Source organism: Lissotriton vulgaris, chromosome 5, assembly GCF_964263255.1.
Source record: "Lissotriton vulgaris chromosome 5, aLisVul1.2, whole genome shotgun sequence".
Taxonomy (NCBI): Eukaryota; Metazoa; Chordata; class Amphibia; order Caudata; family Salamandridae; genus Lissotriton; species Lissotriton vulgaris.
In genome coordinates, this window is record NC_141693.1 from 717,665,326 (window position 1) to 717,687,154 (window position 21,829).

The window sequence follows — 21,829 nt, forward strand, 5'->3', positions numbered from 1 at the left end:
GGCTTGGCAGTTCGGGCTGGACTTTTCCCATGAGGCACAGGGTCAGACTGATTTGCATATAGCCATGTCTGAACTGGGGTGGCAGAGTGGGCTAAAGAACGGTGATGGATTAAACCCAGATCTTTTGACTGGGTGTGAGTGTTTGATTGATTCAGATGCTCCGTCCATCACCACCCCCTTTTGTACTGCTTTTGGCCGCCATAAGTGTGGCAGGGTATGCTCAGACGTGAGTCCCTTGCTCACTTTTCCACTGGATTCAAGGAAGCCGGGCTGAAGACGGCTGGAATGCCAGAAACCGGTCCTCCGAAGCTTGTTTCCGGTCCAGGGAAGACATGGCTTGGCAGTTCAGGCTGGACTGTTCCCATGAGGCACAGGGTTAGACTGATTTGCATATAGCCATGTCTGAACTGGGGTGGCAGAGTGGGCTAAAGAACGGTGATGGATTAAACCCAGATCTTTTGACTGGGTGTGAGTGTTTGATTGATTCAGATGCTCCGTCCATCACCACCCCCTTTTGTACCGCTAATGGCCGCCATAAGTGTGGCAGGGTATGCTCAGACGTGAGTCCCTTGCTCACTTTGCCACTAGATTCAAGCAAGCCGGGCTGAAGACAGCTGGAATGCCAAAAACCGGTCCTCTGAAACTTGTTTCCGGTCCAGGGAAGACATGGCTTGGCAGTTCGGGCTGGACTGTTCCCATGAGGCACAGGGTCAGACTGATTTGCATATAGCCATGTCTGAACTGGGGTGGCAGAGTGGGCTAAAGAACGGTGATGGATTAAACCCAGATCTTTTGACTGGGTGTGAGTGTTTGATTGATTCAGATGCTCCGTCCATCACCACCCCCTTTTGTACCGCTTTTGGCCGCCATAAGTGTGGCAGGGTATGCTCAGACGTGAGTCCCTTGCTCATTTTGCCACTGGATTCAAGCAAGCCGGGCTGAAGACGGCTGGAATGCCAGAAACCGGTCCTCTGAAGCTTGTTTCCGGTCCAGGGAAGACATGGCTTGGCAGTTCAGGCTGGACTGTTCCCATGAGGCACAGGGTCAGACTGATTTGCATATAGCCATGTCTGAACTGGGGTGGCAGAGTGGGCTAAAGAACGGTGATGGATTAAACCCAGATCTTTTGACTGGGTGTGAGTGTTTGATTGATCCAGATGCTCCGTCCATCACCACCCCCTTTTGTACCGCTTTTGGCCGCCATAAGTGTGGCAGGGTATGCTCAGACGTGAGTCCCTTGCTCACTTTGCCACTGGATTCAAGCAAGCGGGGCTGAAGACGGCTGGAATGCCAGAAACCAGTCCTCGGAAGCTTTCTTCCGGTCCAGGGAAGACATGGCTTGGCAGTTCGGGCTGGACTTTTCCCATGAGGCACAGGGTCAGACTGATGTGCATATAGCCATGTCTGAACTGGGGTGGCAGAGTGGGCTAAAGAACGGTGATGGATTAAACCCAGAACTTTTGACTGGGTGTGAGTGTTTGATTGATTCAGATGCTCTGTCCATCACCACCCTGAGGTTCCGTGATGGTTCCGTGACGACTTGAACCCGTGTTTTCAAGTTTGTCGGAAATACATAATACTGGTATCAGTGAACCGCAAATGGTCCATTTAGTATATCCTGGTGTTTTCGCTACGCTACAAGCAAGAGCACTCCTTTTATAAACACATTTCTGATCTACCCATGGCATCCATCTTAGATCATGGCCGCCATTTTGTGATTCTTGCCCTCACATATGCAATAGCCTCTGATCACTTCATTTCGATTAAGGACACGTAACCTTAGCCGGAGATTCACCTCTTTCTTGAACACGTGCACCTTAAACCAGATCATGCTGTAGCTGCATGACTCGACAAAGGCTACCTCCTCTGCCCGAGGCTAGTCCTGCCAAACTGGTCTTCGTGTCCATTGTACCTGATCATGATTAGGCGGCCGAAGCCGGTAGCCTTGCCCATTTACAACCCACAAACATCCCTTATCCCACTTTTCTATCTTCCACACCTGGCTCTGTTTCTTTCTTTCTGAATCTTTATTAGGGGGAGGTAACGAACTTTACGATGAGGCGGTCCGGGTCCTGAATGCAATATTGACAAGGAATTGTGACAAACTAGTGGGAACCCCTCTCTTCGCAATGTTTGGCCTCAGATATTATCGACGGTTCCTGTGTAACACCAAATATTTATTGTTTTAGACACAAAGGTTTTGGGAATGTATTACATGTAAAGAATTCGCCCCCAGCTTAAAATTTCGTATATAAGGAGCAACCCACTTTGTACAAATCGAACAGGCTCCTGATTACTGCCCGTGTGTAGTATCTGTGACTTCTGTGTCCCTGCAGTAATAAACCTTTGGTCTTTGATGCCACCATCGAGAAGCCCGTGTTTCTGTTCATTTGTGCACCAAGGCAGGTTGGAACTCCGGGGTCTTTGGGTGTTGTACCCTGACACCTCTGGACGGAACCAAAAAGTCCAGAACTCCAATTGGTGCCCAACGTGGGGTGACGTCATTCGGTACCGGTCCAAAAGCCTGAAGAGTTCGAGAAGCTTCGTGTGAAGATTCCTGAGGGAGGCGCCCCACTTCATCGATCCCGGCATATCGCAAAAGTGGCCCGAAGTTCTCTTCCACGAGGGTTTCCCGTTCAGGACGGCTGCAGTGGGCCGTTGCCTTGACCGTCGCCCTGTCTTGGACCCGAAGTGGTGCAGTCCTTAGTACGGCGAAACGTGACGGGTTTCTCCTTGGTGACGTCTTCAGTGACTCAGTTAAGTATTTAGTGATAGCTAGCTGGTTACTTTTGTGAGGATTGTTAAAAATCCTTGATCGGTTCTTGGTTTGGTTTGGTTTTGTCAGATTATCACTGGTTGTTCTAGTTACGATAATCTATTTGGTTTAGTTTGGGTATCGATACATCAGTTCGTTTTGGTAGGCCTAAGTTCTTGGTTCGAGTGCACATATTTGTTCCGTGTTTGTTTGTTTTGTGTTCCGGACTGAAAATGGTAAGTCGGAAAATGTTGTCTTGTTTTAGTTGCAACAGTGACTCACGATTGGAGGACTCTTGTCTGGTTCCTCCGATTGGGACTCCCCTATATGATTTATATTGTAAGTATGGCGTGGGTCCTATATCTTATAATGAGGTGTGGGTCCGTTATTGTAAGAAAGATGGTGTCCTTAGTTGGCCACTGCATGGTAGTTTTGAACCAGAGATTCTTGACAACTTAGAAGCGAAATTGTTTAAGAAGAAAGCCCGGCCGGCAATGTTTGATTATTTCCGTTACTGGCGAAAAGAATCCAAACAGAGAGAAATGAAAAGGTTGAAGAAAGAACAGAAAGAACAAGAAGAGTTAACTCTAGAGCAAGCGGCTAAACAGTTGCAGGCTAACGAGTGTGAGAAGGCCATAGATGTAGCTATTCGAGAGCATAACTTAGCGATTGACAAGTGCTATCCTGCCTTGCCATCGAAAATGGCTAAGATACTGGAGGATTCTGAAAACGATCCTCTGCTATCTTATCTGTTAAGGTCACCTCCACCGTATGCACAAGGTGCTACGGCTCCGCCTGTCCCGAATGTTCAATTGCCGGTTGCTGGACAACCTGGTGCTCCTGCTCCTATCCCTCAGAATCAAGTTCCCGTACCTCCTGTGATAAATGTGAATGTTCCTACAGCTCCTCCTCTTCCTGTACTGCCAGCCTCTATACCTACTGCTGTACCTACTGCTCCAGAAACTATTTTCCTCGATACTCCTACTGTTTCGTCATCTATTCCTACCTCTACTGCGTTCTCTATGTCTGCGAGTGTGCTAACTCCACTTTCTGTTCGTCGACGAATCACTGATTCTGTTACTAATATGCTGTCTCCTATATATAAAACTTTGATTAAGACTCCTACTCCGGATTCTGTACAGAGACGGAGTCAGCTTCCAAGTACTGAGGAACGGGGAGTTTTAGATTCCACGGCTCTCAGATGGATTTCGAAGAGTAGAAGATATAGTACGAGAGATGTGCTAGACACATTTATGCAGTGGGGGGAACCAACGCAACGGTACGTCTTTGATGAGATGTGCTCGTTGTTACGTGAAGAGATAGAAGAAGACGATGTCGAATCAGATTTGGAAGATTTAATTAGGGTTCAAAAGGAGTTCGCTGCTGGAATGGTAGTGGGTGAGAATATAAAGGAAGCGATGGAACTTATTTTAAGTTTTAGGAGTGATCCATCTCTTCGTTCGCCGAGAGATTTAGAAAAAGGTAAAATGAAGCTAAGTCGCCAATATCCAATGAGGGAGGTTCCTCCAATTTGGCGCGAAGCTGTGCAAGCTGACGCACCGAATGGTATTGTAGCTGCTCCAGCACAGTTCCAACGAGTGTGGATACACATTCCATGGAAGCGAGCTGAAGTGTTAGCGGTGAAACAGGCCTTGCCAGATCCACGTAAGAATCCAGCCGGATATTACAAGGAATTAACACAGACAGTTGAGGCTTGTATAATGAACTTAGCCGACATAGATATGTTGTTTGGTAATGTAGTTCCGCAACCAGTGTGGGCTAAAATCCGTAGAGAGGATCATCAAGCTGCCTTAGGTGGTGATTGGGCAGCTATCACTGCAGCAGATGGTCAACAAATAGGTGGTGCGAAACCCGAACCTCTGATTGCTAATCTGCCAGGTAGAATAATTGATCTAATGAAGACTCTGATGCCAGCATTGCGTGTAAATTGGGACAAATTGTCAGCATGCAGGCAGAAGAAAGACGAAAGTGTCTCCGACTTCTTCACGAGGTTTGAAGAGACTTTTGTGGATCATAGTGGTCAGGACATGAGTACAGAAGGAGGGCAAAGACTGTTTGTAGATAAATTTGTGCATAATTTGTTACCTGAATTATGCAATAAATTAAAAGACTCAGAAAGTGCGTGGGCTGTATCTACGACAGCGCAAATACTTGCGACTGCACAGTATTACGAAAATAGAGATAAAGAAGAAAAGGAGAAATCAGAGAAGAAAACGAAAGATTTAAAAACTAAAGTTCTTTTGCAGCAGGCGTATCCGCCTCGTACGAATCAGACTAATACGCAGCAAGGTTCATACCAAAGGACAGATTATAGTTCATCAAGACCTCAATACCAGTGGAATCAGTGTGCGTACTGTAAGAAAGAGGGTCACTATAAAAATGAATGTCCGATCTTAGCGCAAAATAATGCAGCAGCAGCTCAGAGAGGTCGTGGTGGTTTTGTGCAGAATTCTAGAGGTCGAGGACGAGGTGCTATGCCTCCACAAACGAATGATCGTCCCTCCAATCACTTTGATCAACGAAATGGACAATCTGCACAGCAAAATAGATCTCAACAGTATCTTGTTGAGGACTATAATGAAGTAGATGAGGGTTATCAACAAAATGGGTACTAGGACAGCCATGGACAGAGAGAGGGAGTAGTATCAGTTCCAGTGGATCAGAGTGGGCCTTATGTCGCAGTAGCAACATCAGGTGTAGTCGAACCGTTTCTGTTGGATACTGGTGCCGCAAAAAGTTCTATCATTCATGCGAAACTCCCTGGCGCACCTTTGTCTGGCTCAACAAATGTTTCCGTAGGTTTTTCAGGCGCCCCCGTTTACAACCCGATATCTGGTCCTTTGTCTATTTCTGTTGGACCGTGCCAATTGAAAGCACCCCTGATTTTGACGACAGGTTGTAATGAAAATCTGCTTGGTTTAGATTTGTTAAAACGACTATATGCGACATTGTACTGTTCTCCGGAAGGAGTACAGCTTACGTTGGGTAAAAATATCATCTCTCCGATGTACTTGTCAATGGATGCACTCCCGCCGGAGTTACATTCACTCCCTGATTCTCTTTGGGCGACTGGTCCTAACGATGTAGGTCTCCTAGAAATTCCACCGTATGTGGTAACTTTGAAAGCAAATGTGAAATTTCCAAGAATTCCCCAATATAAAATCTCGAGTGAAGGTGAGCGTGCACTTTTATTGATTGTGTAAGACTTGATTAAGAAAGGTGTGGTTGAGGAAACTAGAGGAAATGTCTGTAACAGTCCTGTCTTACCGATTCTGAAGCGAACTGATCCTACAAAACCTCCAGTATATAGGTTTGTCATAGACCTCAGAGAAGTTAATAAGATTGTAGTCCCGCAGTTTCCTGTAGTGCCAGACATTACTGCCTTGTTAACATTGATTCCTGCCACAGCTACATGGTTCCTCATGCAGTGGATACACTCATGAACCGAACGAAGACTCAACACCTTACTAGTGCGAGATTATCTGGTTACGAGCTGACATTACTAGCGAGTCATATTCAGATCAAAAGATGCAATGTATTGAATCCAGCAACATTGTTGCCGACTGATCAAGAGTCGAGTGATTCCGAGCCACATGATTGCCATTTCAAAACGGAGGAAGAGACAAAAGGACGCATCGATTTGAAAGATACTCCCCTATCAGATCCGGATGGTACGCTTGACGTAAATAATTAATTTACTCTCTTAATTTCTATGCAGGTAAGTACTTAATCAATAATAACTCAATCGGAATGAAAGAAAACAGAGTCCGTGGTGTTAGAGTTTCTAAGGGTTTTATTCCTCATAAAGGAATCAAGATATCATGTTCTGACCACCACAGGGGTGTCAGAAGGGATAGAGCGCTGAATTTTATTGATAATACATAGCTTATATACTTGATTTACACCATAAGAGTCAATGTAAGAGGCGTAACAGCTGAGAGAAGACAAGATAACAGTATACACGTGGTACTAGTACATCATCAAGAGGCGTAACTAGACGTGAACTAGAGACGTGTGCTAGAAACGTCACTGATAGGTGACGCAAGTGGGTGGCACCAAGGGGTGGTGCTAACAGAATGTTGCAATGTCAGCAGAAATCGGAAGCTTGGATGCGCGCGCAGCTGCATGACGTGTGATTGACGGGGTGCAGGGGACTTGACATTCACACTGACGGAAAGAGACAGAAGTCTGGCATGTCAGATCAACTTGTACTTCTATCATATCTGATATCTGGTGTTTAGGAACTATACTATCTGGGCGGAAAGGTCTCTAGGGCAGAAGCTATTCTATGCTAACTGTGGATGCGTGTATAAGCGCCTAAGTGTCTACATGTGAAGCGTGGGGCACGGGGCCTTCCATGGAAGCATGGCAACAGAGACTATGAATTACTTGCATTAAGACAGGTCGGCCCTTTGGCTCTGCAGCTGGAGAGGATGTTTACAGGATTCTAGTAGGCAGGAATGTATTCTCGGGGAGCGGAACAGATAACTCGAAGGTTATAGTCAGTCTTGGCAGAAAGCAGGCTTGAGCTGAGCGCGAGGGGCCGCGCTGAATGTAGGACAGAGTTCACGAGTACAGAGGTAGCCTGGGCAGAGTCAGGAGCCACAAAAGAGGTTCAGATGGCAGGAATTCAGGGCCTACTCTTGCTAGAGCAGGAATACATGAAAAGTGTACTACAAAAAGACGGTGGCATAGCATACTTAGGAACGGACTACATAATCCATTCATGGTGGATCTGAAAGAGGACATGTTAACGGTGGACGCAAATGTATTTGCGTCTTCATAGCTGGCACAGGAGGGAAGTTACATGCACTTTAAGCTGGTACATGGAGTCGGTGGGGTACGCGCTAGGGAACACAACATGACCAAAATTTTATTTTCCTCATTCCCTCCTTGTTCCCTACGGACCCTTCATGAAATATCGATCCTCATGAATCGATCAGTCTGTTCTTGTAACATCATTTGTTCTTCTTTCTTTCGGTTACGTTTTGAGTGAAAACTGGAATGTTCAATACAAGAGGTGGCACACAGTCCACAAATCGCTGGCCCACACTGCAGGCACAGGCAGCAACTGAATACTAGGACTAGGCCAATGCCTAGGAAGGATAGGATCTTCCATCCCCAAGCTGTTAACGTTGTCCAGAACCAACCGGACCAAGTCCAGGTGCCTGGAGTCTGATGTATCTGATTTGCAATTTTATGGAGACGGGTGATAGCTTGATATACAGATGGTGCATTTTGTGGAATGAAAACACAGCAGCTTGACCCGATGACCTTACAGGCTCCACCTCTATCTGCCAAGATGACGTCAATTACAAGACGATTCTGAAGGACAACAACCCGTATAGCGGACTGCTCTTCTGTTAAGTTACCTAAGGCGGAGGTAGTTTCATTTACTACGGCTTCAAGTGTTCTAGTTAATCTGCGTATTAATTTACTATTCTGAACAGGTCCTAGAAAGAAAAAGAATCCTTTATTAAAGTCAGTGTACTGTTCCCATGCCGTTTCTGTGTAGTCGACAAGTGGGATGTCTCTTCTGGGTCTGTTCTTTACTAGATTGGTATTTCTATGGTAATCAGAAGGAGCTAGGAAAACAGGTGGCAGAAGGAATGCAATGTAGCAGGTACCATCCCAATCTGGAGGTAGACGTATGTATGCGGTATGACCACAAACAAAGTAGGAATGACTGATAGCTTTGAAAGATGATTTTCCATCATCACTGAATTCGATCACTGTAGTGCATTTACTATGACCTAAGTGTATTGAACCTTTCTTCTTGATACATAATTCACCAGTGACTGGCAGTACTGACATAATAGGTAGAACTGGTGTGGCTTCGGATTCGACAGTAAGAATCATAAGGCTAATTGTATAATTACCTAATCCATATACTTCATTTTCTAGATCAGTTCCTATTCTAGTGGGGAGTCCCTCCCTATCTGGGTAACAGACGTCTAGTAGGACCAAGTTCAGGTTTCCCCAAACCCAACCCCCATCGAAAACAGCAATATCGGGATCTAAAGAATTAATTATTTTGAACCATGCTCCACAGGAGCCATTGTGAGAGAACGGGTACGGAAAGAGAGGCAGGGCTCCCTTGTAATTCTGGTAGGGAGGGAGTCGGCCACATATCCAGCAATTTGTAGCATTGTTAGTTTGATGAGAATGATGTAACATACTAATGAATGTATTGTTGCGCAGCGCGAGTCTGTAGGAAAGCTCATGAGGAGGTAACTCACTAAAAGTGTGTTCAGCAGAGACATTGTAAGCAGATTGTTCACGCTTGAAAATAGGATAGTAGATAGGTAATAAGATGCTAGCAATAATAATTAAAACACTGAGAATAAACATGATGATTAGTGTCACTATGCAGTGACTACGGAGTGATTTGCAATATGTACTTTTCTTTGCTTCTCTCTCTCTAACTCGATCTAGGGGATACATGTCAGAAACTATTTAACCGATTCACCTAGGGGAGGACTTAAACAATTAAACTGTCTGACTTGCTAGATCGTAATTTCATGCGGTATTGTTCTTGAGGAGTTTTTTCTCGTTTGGATTCGGTAAAGTCTTTGGTAACACAGTCTTTGGTGGGGGTGGGTGTGTCTTGTTCCGGTTTCAGTCCTGGGAATGTTTTGATATGGCTTAGGTGGACCCACCCCTTTCTGCCTTCCAATTTGACTGCGGTCTTTGTAGTAAGAAGAACGGTCTTCGGAGACTTCCAGCGGGGCTCCAACGGACTTTTCCTGTCGAAGTTGCGAACTAGGACAACATCCCCGGGGCGGACGTCATGCGGCTTCACATCAGTGTTGTCAGGGAAGGCTGCGGCAACCTGTGAACGACATGATTGGAGTGCAGACATCAAGGAGGCAAGGTAATCTGTCAACATATTAGAATCAACATCAGTAATCTTTTTAGGAATGGGCGTCCCCCACATATTCGGTGGTCTGCCAAAGACCACTTCGTACGGAGATAGCCCTGATCTCGAATGGGCGACCATTCTCATATAGAATAGTGCCACTGGCAGGGCGACTATCCAGTCGACCCCTTTTTCCTGACATATTTTAGCAAGGCGGATCTTTAATGTCTGGTTATGCCTTTCTACAAGGCCTGCTGCTTCTGGATGTCGGACACAATGGAACTTCCACTGGTATCCCAATAACAAGGAAACTTGCTTCATTAATTCGGATGAGAATGGCTGACCGTTATCTGAGTACACGACACGAGGCAGGCCGTATCGTGGGAAAAATTCACGAACCAACTGTTTGGCAGTGGTCGGAGCAGTGTAATCTGGGACTGGGTATGCTTCGGTCCAGCGGGACAGAGCACAGACAACTACGAGAACATATTTAAATCCTCGACAACGGTCCATCTGGATATAATCCATCTGGAGGACTTCAAAAGGGTGATCGGGAGGATGAAATCCACCTTGCTCTACAGGGACGCTTTTACCTGGATTGAACTGACAACAGATCATGCAAGTACGCACTTTCTGTTTTGCGGCTGCTCGTAAGTGTTTATTGTTCCAGAGATTTTGCAAACTGTCTAGCATTGCTTTCTCTCCTAGGTGGGCAGGACTATGTGCTGTATTTATCATGACTTGAACCATAGAGTCAGGGAGAAACCATGTGGATTTTCCCTTCGTCATCCAACCTTGATCTGTCTGGATCCCTCCTAGTTCGATCCATTTCTTTATTTCGTCTGCAGTGGCATGTGTCTGAATGTCAATAACATCTAGTGTGGGATCTCTGACTGTCATACAGTTTGTCGGATCTGTTGTCTTTGTCGTGTCAGTTGCCTGAGTGTGAGTCAGTGCTGTATGTTTTGCTGTCTGATCTGCCAGGTCGTTACCCTGGGAAACAGAATCTGTGGCTTTAGTATGTGCTTTACACTTCATGACGGATATGGCTGAAGGCAGATGTATTGCTTCTAACAGTGCTTGAATGAGAGGACCATGCTGTATCTTTGTACCATGAGAGGTCAGAAAACCTCTTTCTTGCCAGAGCATGCCGAAGTCGTGTACGACTCCGAACGCATAACGGGAATCTGTGTATATGTTAACATTTCTGTTCTTGGCTAGAATACAGGCTTGGGTCAGAGCGATGAGCTCTGCCGCTTGAGCAGTGTATCAATACGATGTGTTTCTTTAACTTCAGTTTCAGTGGTCACGGCATACGCGGCCACTAACTCTCCTGTACTTGTTCTCATGCATGAACCATCCACATAAAGTGTCAGGTCTGGATTTGTCAATGGAACATCTGTTAAATCTCGTCTGGGCTTCGTTACTGCATTAATGATCTCTATACAATCATGTGGAGCTGGATCTGTCATAACTGTAGGTAACAATGTTGCTGGGTTCAAGATACTGCAGCGTCTGATTTCTATGTGTGGCTGGAATAATGTCAATTCGTAACCTGTCAGTCGTGCTATAGTCAAGTGTTGAGTCTGGGTTCTGTTTAACAGAACCTCTACAGAATGTGGAACTTGTACTGTTAACTGATGACCTAAAACAATTGAGTCGCTTTGTCTGATTGCTAACGCTGTTGCTGCTACTGACTTTAAACATGCAGGGAGTGCCTGTGCTACTGAATCTAATGTGCTTGAAAAATAAGCGCAAGGCTTATGTGAACCTGCTTGATCTTGAGTGAGGACAGACAACGCTGTACCGTCACGTTCTGTAACAAAAAGTGTAAACGATTTGCTGTAACATGGTGTTGCTAAAACTGGTGCTTGGCATAAAGCTTTCTTTAATTCCTCAAAGGCTTGTGTGTGTTCCTGAGTCCAAGGGAGGGCAATGGAAGTTGCTACCTCCTGCGTCGTTAACTGGATGAGTGGTTTAGCTAGAAATGCATATTGAGGAATCCATTGTCTGCAGTACGAGGTGAGGCCTATGAAGGCCCGCACTTCCTTTTGTGTCTGGGGTCGTGGCATATGTACAATTAACTGAATGCGATCGGGAGTGAGCTGTCTCCCCACTTTGGACAGCAAGTGACCCAAGTACACAACTTGCTGAACACAGAATTGTAGCTTCGAAGGAGACACCTTGTGTCCCTTGTCGGCCAGGAAATGCAAAACTGTCAGGGATGCTTGTTCACATTCGGGCTCACTTCGTGCGGTGATCAGTAGATCATCGACGTATTGCAGTAAAGCGGTATTAACTGGCATTTGAATACAATCTAGTTGTCTTTTCAGTGCTTGACTATAGATGCTGGGGCTTTCTGTAAATCCTTGAGGTGCGCGGGAAAATTTGAAACTTCGTCCATTTAAACTGAATCCGAAGAGATATTGGCTCTCCGGGTCAATAGGTACACTGAAGAAAGCGTTCTTGAGATCGATTACAGTAAAGAACGTTGCTTCTGAATCAATAGCAGTCAATAGGGAGGAGATATCGGGGACCACAGGATACTGTGGTACAATACATTTATTCAGCTCTCGAAGATCAATCACCAGCCGATATACTGGCGGTGCATTGCGGTCTGTACGTTTAAGAATTGGAATGATGGGTGAATTACAGATATTGGAGTCGGTCTCTACGACCACTCCCTGGGCAATAAGCTCTTCAATGATTTTCAGTAAAGCCACTACAGCATCGGGTGGTAACTTGTATTGTCTGATTCTGGGTAAAACAACTCCTGTCTTGAGTGTAACACGATATGGAGTGATATGCATACAACCTACATCAGCTGGGCCTTTTGCCCATAAGTGATCTGGTACATTTTTCAATCTTACATCAAAGTCACGTAGAACATAATGACCCTTGAAATCCCGTAGAAAGAGTCTGACTCCCTCCGGGGAACAGCATATTATAGCTCCTAGAGCCTTCAGTGTTTTAATTCCTAACAGATTCTCGGGACATGATTTCGTAAGCAACAAATCTGTAACTCGAGATAATGGACCCACAGCTAGTGGTACTGGTTCCGATACTTCATTTACAATAGGCTGTCCTGAAAAACCAAGGGAAACATTCTGTGAGCCTGAGAGGGGTGCCCCTGGGACTTCATTGTGACTGATAGTAGTGCGACTTGCCCCTGTGTCAATTAAAAACTTTCTGTCTTTTCCTAATACGTGACTGTGTACATAAGGACCTTCTTGATCTACAGGAATTTCAATAAGAGGCAAATCACCTTCCCTCCCTAGGCTGTTTCATGTATAACGCTGATAATCTGGATATGCTGACTGGGCATACTGGTACATCTGTTGTGAGACTTGCCGAGTTGCGGCGGCGGGCTGTGTCTGAGCATGCTGTGGCTGCGGTACTGCTACTGTCTGTACTGTATGGGACTGATCATGCATAGGCTGTGTATTCTGCATTGGCTGTTCGTTCTGTGAGGTCTGTTGATGACCCTGTTCATGTCTAGGCGGACGCGGTCTTTCTTTAGTTTTACCTGTCTCAATGTTATGTTTCAGGACTGGACATTCATGTACGTAGTGACCTGGCTGCTTGCAATAATTACATGTCCCTTTAACGGGAGCGGCAGAATGATTTGTCTGGGCCCCACCTTTTCTATGACCGTCGGCTGGAATCGTCTGAGCTACTAACATTTTCATTTTCGTGTCTTTCATACGTTTCTGTTCCTGATCTTGTTCTTCCCTAATTCTGTTCTGGTGATATTGTAACATTTGTAACATCTGTGATGGCGTATTTGCCTGCCAAGTGCTTTCAACTTTGTACACTCTATTTTTAACTAATGGTAGGGCGTTCTCGACTAATTTTGTTACAAAAAGGTGTGGATATGACTCGCTGCTAACTTTTAGGCCACTATTTATGATGAAGCATTTCTCGAATCTTGAATAGAAGTCACTAGTATCTTCATCTTGTTTCTGTTTACAGGACGAGATTGCGTCCCAATCTTCCTTTCTTGTTGTCAATAATCTTGGCAAAACCTGTACTATTAAACCTGGTAATGCTTTAGTCTTGTCCCCAAGGCCTACCCCTGGGACTCGTTTGCTTTCTTCGTCTTCTATTTCTGCCCATGCTATCTTTGACTCTCCCACCTCCCAATCTTTTTCCTTTAATTTCTCGTAAATGCCCGTGGGCAACAGTACCTTTAACATTTTCATAATATCATCGTACGTGTAATCTCCCATCAGTAACATGTCTTTAAGCTCTCTATGAAAACCTGCAGGGTCTTTATCATGGCACGGAACTAATTTCTTCATTTCTAACAGTTCTAACTTAGTCAGTGGTGTGTGAACATACACACGTTTCAAGCGCTGATCCTCACCCATAACTGGATGTACTTCTCGTAAGGGATTCTGACTTTCAATGCCACCACCGCATTGCATGTGGTACGTTTTCCTTTCTGGAGGCGGGGGGGAAACATATTCAGAGCTTATGAAGGTGTTATACTTACGTCGTTGTTCTAGAATTATTTGTATTAATTTGGTACTAAAACCTCTCCATCTATCCATGAGTAGTGCTTCTAATGTCTCGTGTAAGGGACCTGGATCTGAATGATGGTTTCTGAACTTGATGAGGAGGTGCTGAATCATGTATACACCTGCTATTTTCTGCTCTTCCGGGGAAAGGTTCAAGAATGTCTGTACTAACGTGTCATCATTATACATGTCTGCGTTTTCGGCCCATAACACGGCTGACCGGGCTAGTTCCTGTTCATCCATAGAATTGAGTACATGGTACCCCATTCGGTCTCGAAGCCTTTTATCAGTTTCCTGGAACTGATGTTCAGAAGAATTCGGATTTGTTAAAGCAGAGAAAAGAACTCTCTTGCTCTCCGGACGGATGCCTTTCCTAAGGTAGGCTCCCCTACCTACATATGCTATAGTATCTGTAGACCTTCCTGGTGTTTCATGTTCTTCTTCCTCCTCGGAGGAAGCTTTATCATTCTCTTCCTGGTGTGCAGTCAATACTGCCTTTCTAATTTTCTGGGACATACTGGCTATACAGTTACTGTGCCTCCTTATCATGCCTTGCGTTTGCTATATGTTGACCCCACTTGTTTAGTGCGTCTAATTCACTTTGATCTGTCCCGGGCCTGTCTCGTTCTCTTATTACACAATTTATGAAAAATCGTAATATCTGTGCTTGAATGTCAACTTTCTGTTTATGCATGGCAGCTTTGACACTGTCGGGGTCTTTCCCTGTCTGTATGAACTTATATAGTCTGTCGAGAAGTTCCTGCATTCCTACATAGCATAGCAAGTTATCGGTGGCAGATCTTAGTCGGAGTGATGCTAATATCATTAAATCGTCTTTTCCGGGTACTGGATCATATCTGCAAACTGACATCTTCTCTTTAAATGCGTCAAGACGCGGCGAGTGGGGAGTCTGGAAAGGATTCTGCGTGTCCCTTAAATGCAATCTGTGTGTCGGTGGCGGGGTCTGTAGACCCGCTGTCGCACCTCCTGAGGCGGATGCTTGAGCATTATCTCTCCGCGGAGTCTGGATCTGAACTGGAATTTGTCGTTTAGTAAGATCAGGTAGGACTGGTTTCGGTAGGTCTGTTTTGAGTACGGGAAGTGGCGGAGCTGGCGGAACAGAGGAGGTCTGTCGTGGTACCGGCGGGACATTATCTGGGGGCGCAGTGCCACCCCCATCCCTGTCAGTAGGCAGGGCACGAACAGGCAGATTGGTATAAGCTGGCGCTACATCCTCTAGATATGAATTTAGGAATATGTCTTTAGTAGTTTTATGCATTACTTTAGTTGGAACTAATGGTGTCGGTAAGTTTTTCGGTATTTCTGATTCAGTTTCAGATGTGCCATCTGCTGCAAGATACATACCGTTTACAAGATTATTTCGGGCACGGTCTATTTGTTCTGTTTTTACTCGGATCCCTTCAGTAACTAATTCATTTTCTTGTTCTTTATCTGATTCTTTAAGTCTATCTTCTCTACGGAGTGCTTTGTCAGCACGCTTACGTGATTCCTTACGCCGAAAATTCTATGGCGTCCTTCTGAGATTGTCTAGCTTTCTTTTTCCATAATGCTTCTTCTACCCTCATGATGCACTCGGCATCCCACGTTCCAGTAACAGGCCATCTGTGTCTTTCGTCTAGGTGCTTGGTATAGTCGGCCCATAAATCTAGATATAATATGGCATCTATGCCATGTTTCTGATACATAAAATTGCCTGGAGTGTCCCTAGGGGGGATAGGAATTTCTTCCTCCAGTAACCCTTTCCTAGTTCCTATCTGTTTTAACTTGTTGAAGAACGGCATCCTGCTTACTTATTACTGAATACTAGATCCTTATTCCTTAATACTCTTGACAGTTATATTATACGAGAAACACAATAATACACGTTTAAACAGTCACATTCATACCACAACATTAATCACATAAAAACATTGAAAACATAGATGACTACCCCCCTATACTGTATGTACTGCTTCAACAGTACGGATACACTGGTGTAACAGTGCAGAAATTCGGAATACTTGATATACTGCTAAACAGTACAGATACACTGCCTAAAAACAGTGCAGACCGGACTTGCGTACCCAAACCCGTCTAGATACGACCCAGCAATGGTACTCACCGGGAAGCACGGAAAACAGAAGGCCTCGGAAAACTCGACTGGACTCGACTCGGAACTTCGGAAAACTTCGGAAAATTTCGGAAAACTTCGGAAAACTGGTGGGCCTCTTCACACCTCGGACCTTGCTTCTTTCGGCTGGGCTCTGGTCGGGATCCTCCGCACTCCTCACCGCCTCGTCTGGGCACTGATCGCAGTCTTCGTCACCTCCGTGGGTCAGAGGGAGATGCAGGAAATCCTGCCAGTACACGTGTGTTCCGTCTAACTGATGGCAGGGGGCAGAGTTTGCAACGCACCAACCGGCGCGTGAGGTGGGGGAGGGGTCCCTGTTCGGGCGCCAAAATGACGTAAATAATTAATTTACTCTCTTAATTTCTATGCAGGTAAGTACTTAATCAATAATAACTCAATCGGAATGAAAGAAAACAGAGTCCGTGGTGTTAGAGTTTCTAAGGGTTTTATTCCTCATAAAGGAATCAAGATATCATGTTCTGACCACCACAGGGGTGTCAGAAGGGATAGAGCGCTGAATTTTATTGATAATACATAGCTTATATACTTGATTTACACCATAAGAGTCAATGTAAGAGGCGTAACAGCTGAGAGAAGACAAGATAACAGTATACACGTGGTACTAGTACATCATCAAGAGGCGTAACTAGGCGTGAACTAGAGACGTGTGCTAGAAACGTCACTGATAGGTGACGCAAGTGGGTGGCACCAAGGGGTGGTGCTAACAGAATGTTGCAATGTCAGCAGAAATCGGAAGCTTGGATGCGCGCGCAGCTGCATGACGTGTGATTGACGGGGTGCAGGGGACTTGACATTCACACTGACGGAAAGAGACAGAAGTCTGGCATGTCAGATCAACTTGTACTTCTATCATATCTGATATCTGGTGTTTAGGAACTATACTATCTGGGCGGAAAGGTCTCTAGGGCAGAAGCTATTCTATGCTAACTGTGGATGCGTGTATAAGCGCCTAAGTGTCTACATGTGAAGCGTGGGGCACGGGGCCTTCCATGGAAGCATGGCAACAGAGACTATGAATTACTTGCATTAAGACAGGTCGGCCCTTTGGCTCTGCAGCTGGAGAGGATGTTTACAGGATTCTAGTAGGCAGGAATGTATTCTCGGGGAGCGGAACAGATAACTCGAAGGTTATAGTCAGTCTTGGCAGAAAGCAGGCTTGAGCTGAGCGCGAGGGGCCGCGCTGAATGTAGGACAGAGTTCACGAGTACAGAGGTAGCCTGGGCAGAGTCAGGAGCCACAAAAGAGGTTCAGATGGCAGGAATTCAGGGCCTACTCTTGCTAGAGCAGGAATACATGAAAAGTGTACTACAAAAAGACGGTGGCATAGCATACTTAGGAACGGACTACATAATCCATTCATGGTGGATCTGAAAGAGGACATGTTAACGGTGGACGCAAATGTATTTGCGTCTTCATAGCTGGCACAGGAGGGAAGTTACATGCACTTTAAGCTGGTACATGGAGTCGGTGGGGTACGCGCTAGGGAACACAACATGACCAAAATTTAATTTTCCTCACGCTGTATGTGGACGGGTCATGTTTTAAATTGGAAAATGGTGATGTGACTGCTGCTTACGCAGTAACGACTTTGAAGACGATTGTGGAGACTGCAAGAGTAAGTCAGAATTCTGCCCAAGCTGCAGAATTAATAGCTCTAACGAGAGCGTGTGTTTTATCTGAGGGAAAGAGAGTGAATGTGTTTACAGATAGTCAGTACGCATTTGGCGTGGCCCATAGTTTTGGCCGGTTGTGGAGAGAGAGAGGGTTCATTACGTCCCATGGGACTAAGATCCAACATGGTCAGCTAGTTAACGACTTGTTGGAATCTCTAACCTTGCCGACTGAAGTTGCGATTGTGAAGTGCAGTGCTCATAAAGCAATCACGGATGATGTTGGTCGTGGGAATGCTTTTGCTGACGAAATCGCTAAACAGACAGCTAGAGACACGATGAGCAGAATGTATGTTGTTACGTCTGCAAGATGGATTGCTGAGTCTGGAATGTGTGAGGATACTATGGAAAGTGTGAAAGAGATTCAGAAAGAAGCGACTGAGGAAGAGAAACGTGTATGGAGAGAAAGTACGGGCAAATTGGACTTGAATGGATGTTGGATTGATTTGACAGAACAGCAGCGTTGGATGTTGCCCGATGCATATGTGCTTGCAGTAGTGACGATGGCGCATGGAGTAGCGCATATAAGTTCTAAAGGGATATGTAAGATGTTAGCTCCGGTCTGGAAGAATGAGGGAATCAGTAAGTGTGCAGAGAGAGTGGTGAAAAATTGTATGGTGTGCTTGATGCATAATCCTGGCAAGGGAACTCCAACTCCAGCTGGTCATTTCGCTCCTCCTTCCTGCCCCTTTGAAGTGATTCAGTTAGACTTCATTCACATGGAACGCTGCAACAATCTAAAGTACGTCCTGGTGGTAGTTTGTGCTTTTTCCAGGTGGATAGAAGCATACCCACTAAAGGACAACACTGCCCTATCTACTGCCAAAATTCTTCTCAAGGAATTTTTCCCTAGGTATGGAATGCCACGGATTATATGGTCAGATAACGGAAGTGAGTTTATAGGGAAAGTTATGCAGAGTGTGTGTGCCGGTCTAGGATTGAAACAGAAATTTCACAGTGCAAACCATCCCCAGTCTGCTGGTTTAGTTGAGGGTTATAATGGCACCCTCAAGCTGAAAATAGCCAAAATACAAGCATCCACAGGTTTAGCCTGGCCAGACGCACTTCCTTTGGCCTTGTTATCAACGAGAGCAACAGTACATTCTAGAATAGGGCTTAGTCCATATGAGATTGTGTTTGGCCGCCCGGCAAATATCTGGGGTGTGCCGAGGCCTAAACAATTTTGCTCCATTGAATATCCTATGTTGATAGACTACCTTTACGACTTGACTGCTAAATTGAGTCTTATTCATCAACAGGTTTTCGATGCTTTGCCAAAACCTCCGGAGAGTCCAGGGCACCAGCTGAAACCGGGTGATTTCATTGTAATCAAGAACTTCGCAAGGACGAAGAACCTTCAACCAAGATTTGTGGGGCCTTTTCAGATCTTACTGGCGACGAGGACAGCAGTTCGTGTAGCTGGCCGCAAACACTGGATTCACGCCTCTCACGTAAAGCGTGTTCCGTTGCCGCTCCCTTACGACGACTGGGTGAAAAAGGGAATTGGTGCCTCCGAATCTGAAATCACTCCGAAGTTCATCTCTTTCAGCGATGCCGAATTGATTACTGACACTTCAAAACCTGACTCTCCTCCTGAAAAGACTCCTTTGAACACTGAACATTTGTCTCCAGCATCAGAAGAAACTTTGCTATCTGCGAACTTAAACTCTGCAACAGCTGCTAGTGATACACTATTTTCCGATCAGACAGTACCAGCGAAGCAGAGATACAACCTAAGAAGCCATAAAATGGACAAATAAAGCAGGCAACTGCATATTGTGATTTTGATATATTGAACTTTTTGCCTTCAGCCAGGAAGTTTGCTATTGTTTATTTGTTTTTAAAATTGCCTTGCCGTCTGGGTAGCCGTAGGGTCGTGGCTGTGTGCCTAGTTTGAATTTGCAGGGGTCTGACACAAGGTCGATCTTTCTGTTGGTTCTGGGAACTCCCAGGGCTGATAGAGGCATTTTCATCTACGTACACATCATCAGTGGTCGCGAGCGGATTGTAGAAGATGGAGCTTCCTGCGCTGCAACGAGAAAATGTGATTTATGTTCGCAGAAACAGACTTAATAGAATTCTTCATAGCAAATGTTTTCTGATGCAATGTGCCATTACATTCTTGATTGTTTTAGCAACATTGGTGGGTGGAATCGTCTTTAGCATAAATTTGATTTTTGTGCCAGTTTCTACAGTACCTCCCCTTGATCCTGCTATTTCTACTGTTTCTTCTATACACTCTTTTCACTCGTTTCCAGAACATGAGCAAGCCCGACGCTCAGAATTCACTAACAACACTTTTGTACAGCTCCTGCACCAACACCAACTGGTAGTTAACACTACAGACTGCTGGGTGTGTGGCTTGATACCCCACACTATGGATAAAGGTATTCCATATCTGGTTTTGCCTTACAGCTATAATGGATCATTTCAGGCCTTCCAAACCATCTTTGCTTATGCCCTTGAAACCTATCCTCCACGTCCACCGCGTTCCACTAAATATAACTCTGCCAACAAAGCCTTAGTCCAGGGAATTATTGACATGGTCAAGGACGTCAATAATACTCCATCTTACCCTAGAGACGAATTGCGAGTATATTTAAGTTGGAATACTTCAGAGTATCGCCTTAGTTTAGGAGAAAGCAAGCGTAAAAGCTCAACTCCAATCTGGGTCGTACCTCACCGAGGTCAGGTCTGTTTGCAAGGTAATGGGAGAAATCCGAGAGCTCAGCTAGGGAGGAGTGAGTGCGTAGAGACTTATGTGTTTCCGGCTAACTCTTCCCCTGCCTTTCTTACTGCTAGGGGTACCTACTTCATTTGTCGAGACAGAGCTTATACATGGTTGCCTGCCGACTTTTCTGGATCATGCTATATTGCTCGACTATTGCCTCCGACATACACTGCTTCACCTGATTACCACAGAACCAGAATAGCGAGAGGTGTCTTCAGCAAGGAAGATACTGCTGGTCAGGAAGCTGGAGACTTCTTCAAAGGCTTCCTTCCGTTCTGGGGACCTATGGCCAATAGTAGAAACATACGTCAGCTAACACGGGTAGTTGAATCTACTATTACCGAAACTGCTGGTGCCCTTAGCAATCTGACAGCTGAGCTTCAGGCGGATAGGCTCATGACGTTACAGAACCGTATGGTTCTAGACGTTATACTTGCAGATCGAGGTGGGGTATGCAAAATGATCCAATCGAGCTGCTGTGTCTTTATTCCTAATAATGCTCCAACAGTCTATGAGGCGATCTCTAAGTTGCACAAGATTTCAGACTCCATACATGTAGACAAGGGAAACTGGTCCTTCATGGAGTGGTTTTGGACTCTGATATCAGCGTGGGGATGGAAGGTTCTGATGGTCATTGGTGTCATCTTAGTATTCCTATTCTCATGTTGTCTGATTATCCAGTGTGGTCCTGCTCTGTGTAGTCTTTGTGCTGCAACTTGTCTCAGAAAACCACCTGCGTTTGGAGAAAAGACACGAGAAAGGATGATGATACAACAGCATGTCACTGACCTGATGAGCATAGAACTAGATTCTGACATAGACTGAGTAATTGCCTATGTAAGGGCAAAAGGAGGGTCTGAGGTTCCGTGATGGTTCCGTGACGACTTGAACCCGTGTTTTCAAGTTTGTCGGAAATACATAATACTGGTATCAGTGAACCGCAAATGGTCCATTTAGTATATCCTGGTGTTTTCGCTACGCTACAAGCAAGAGCACTCCTTTTATAAACACATTTCTGATCTACCCATGGCATCCATCTTAGATCATGGCCGCCATTTTGTGATTCTTGCCCTCACATATGCAATAGCCTCTGATCACTTCATTTCGATTAAGGACACGTA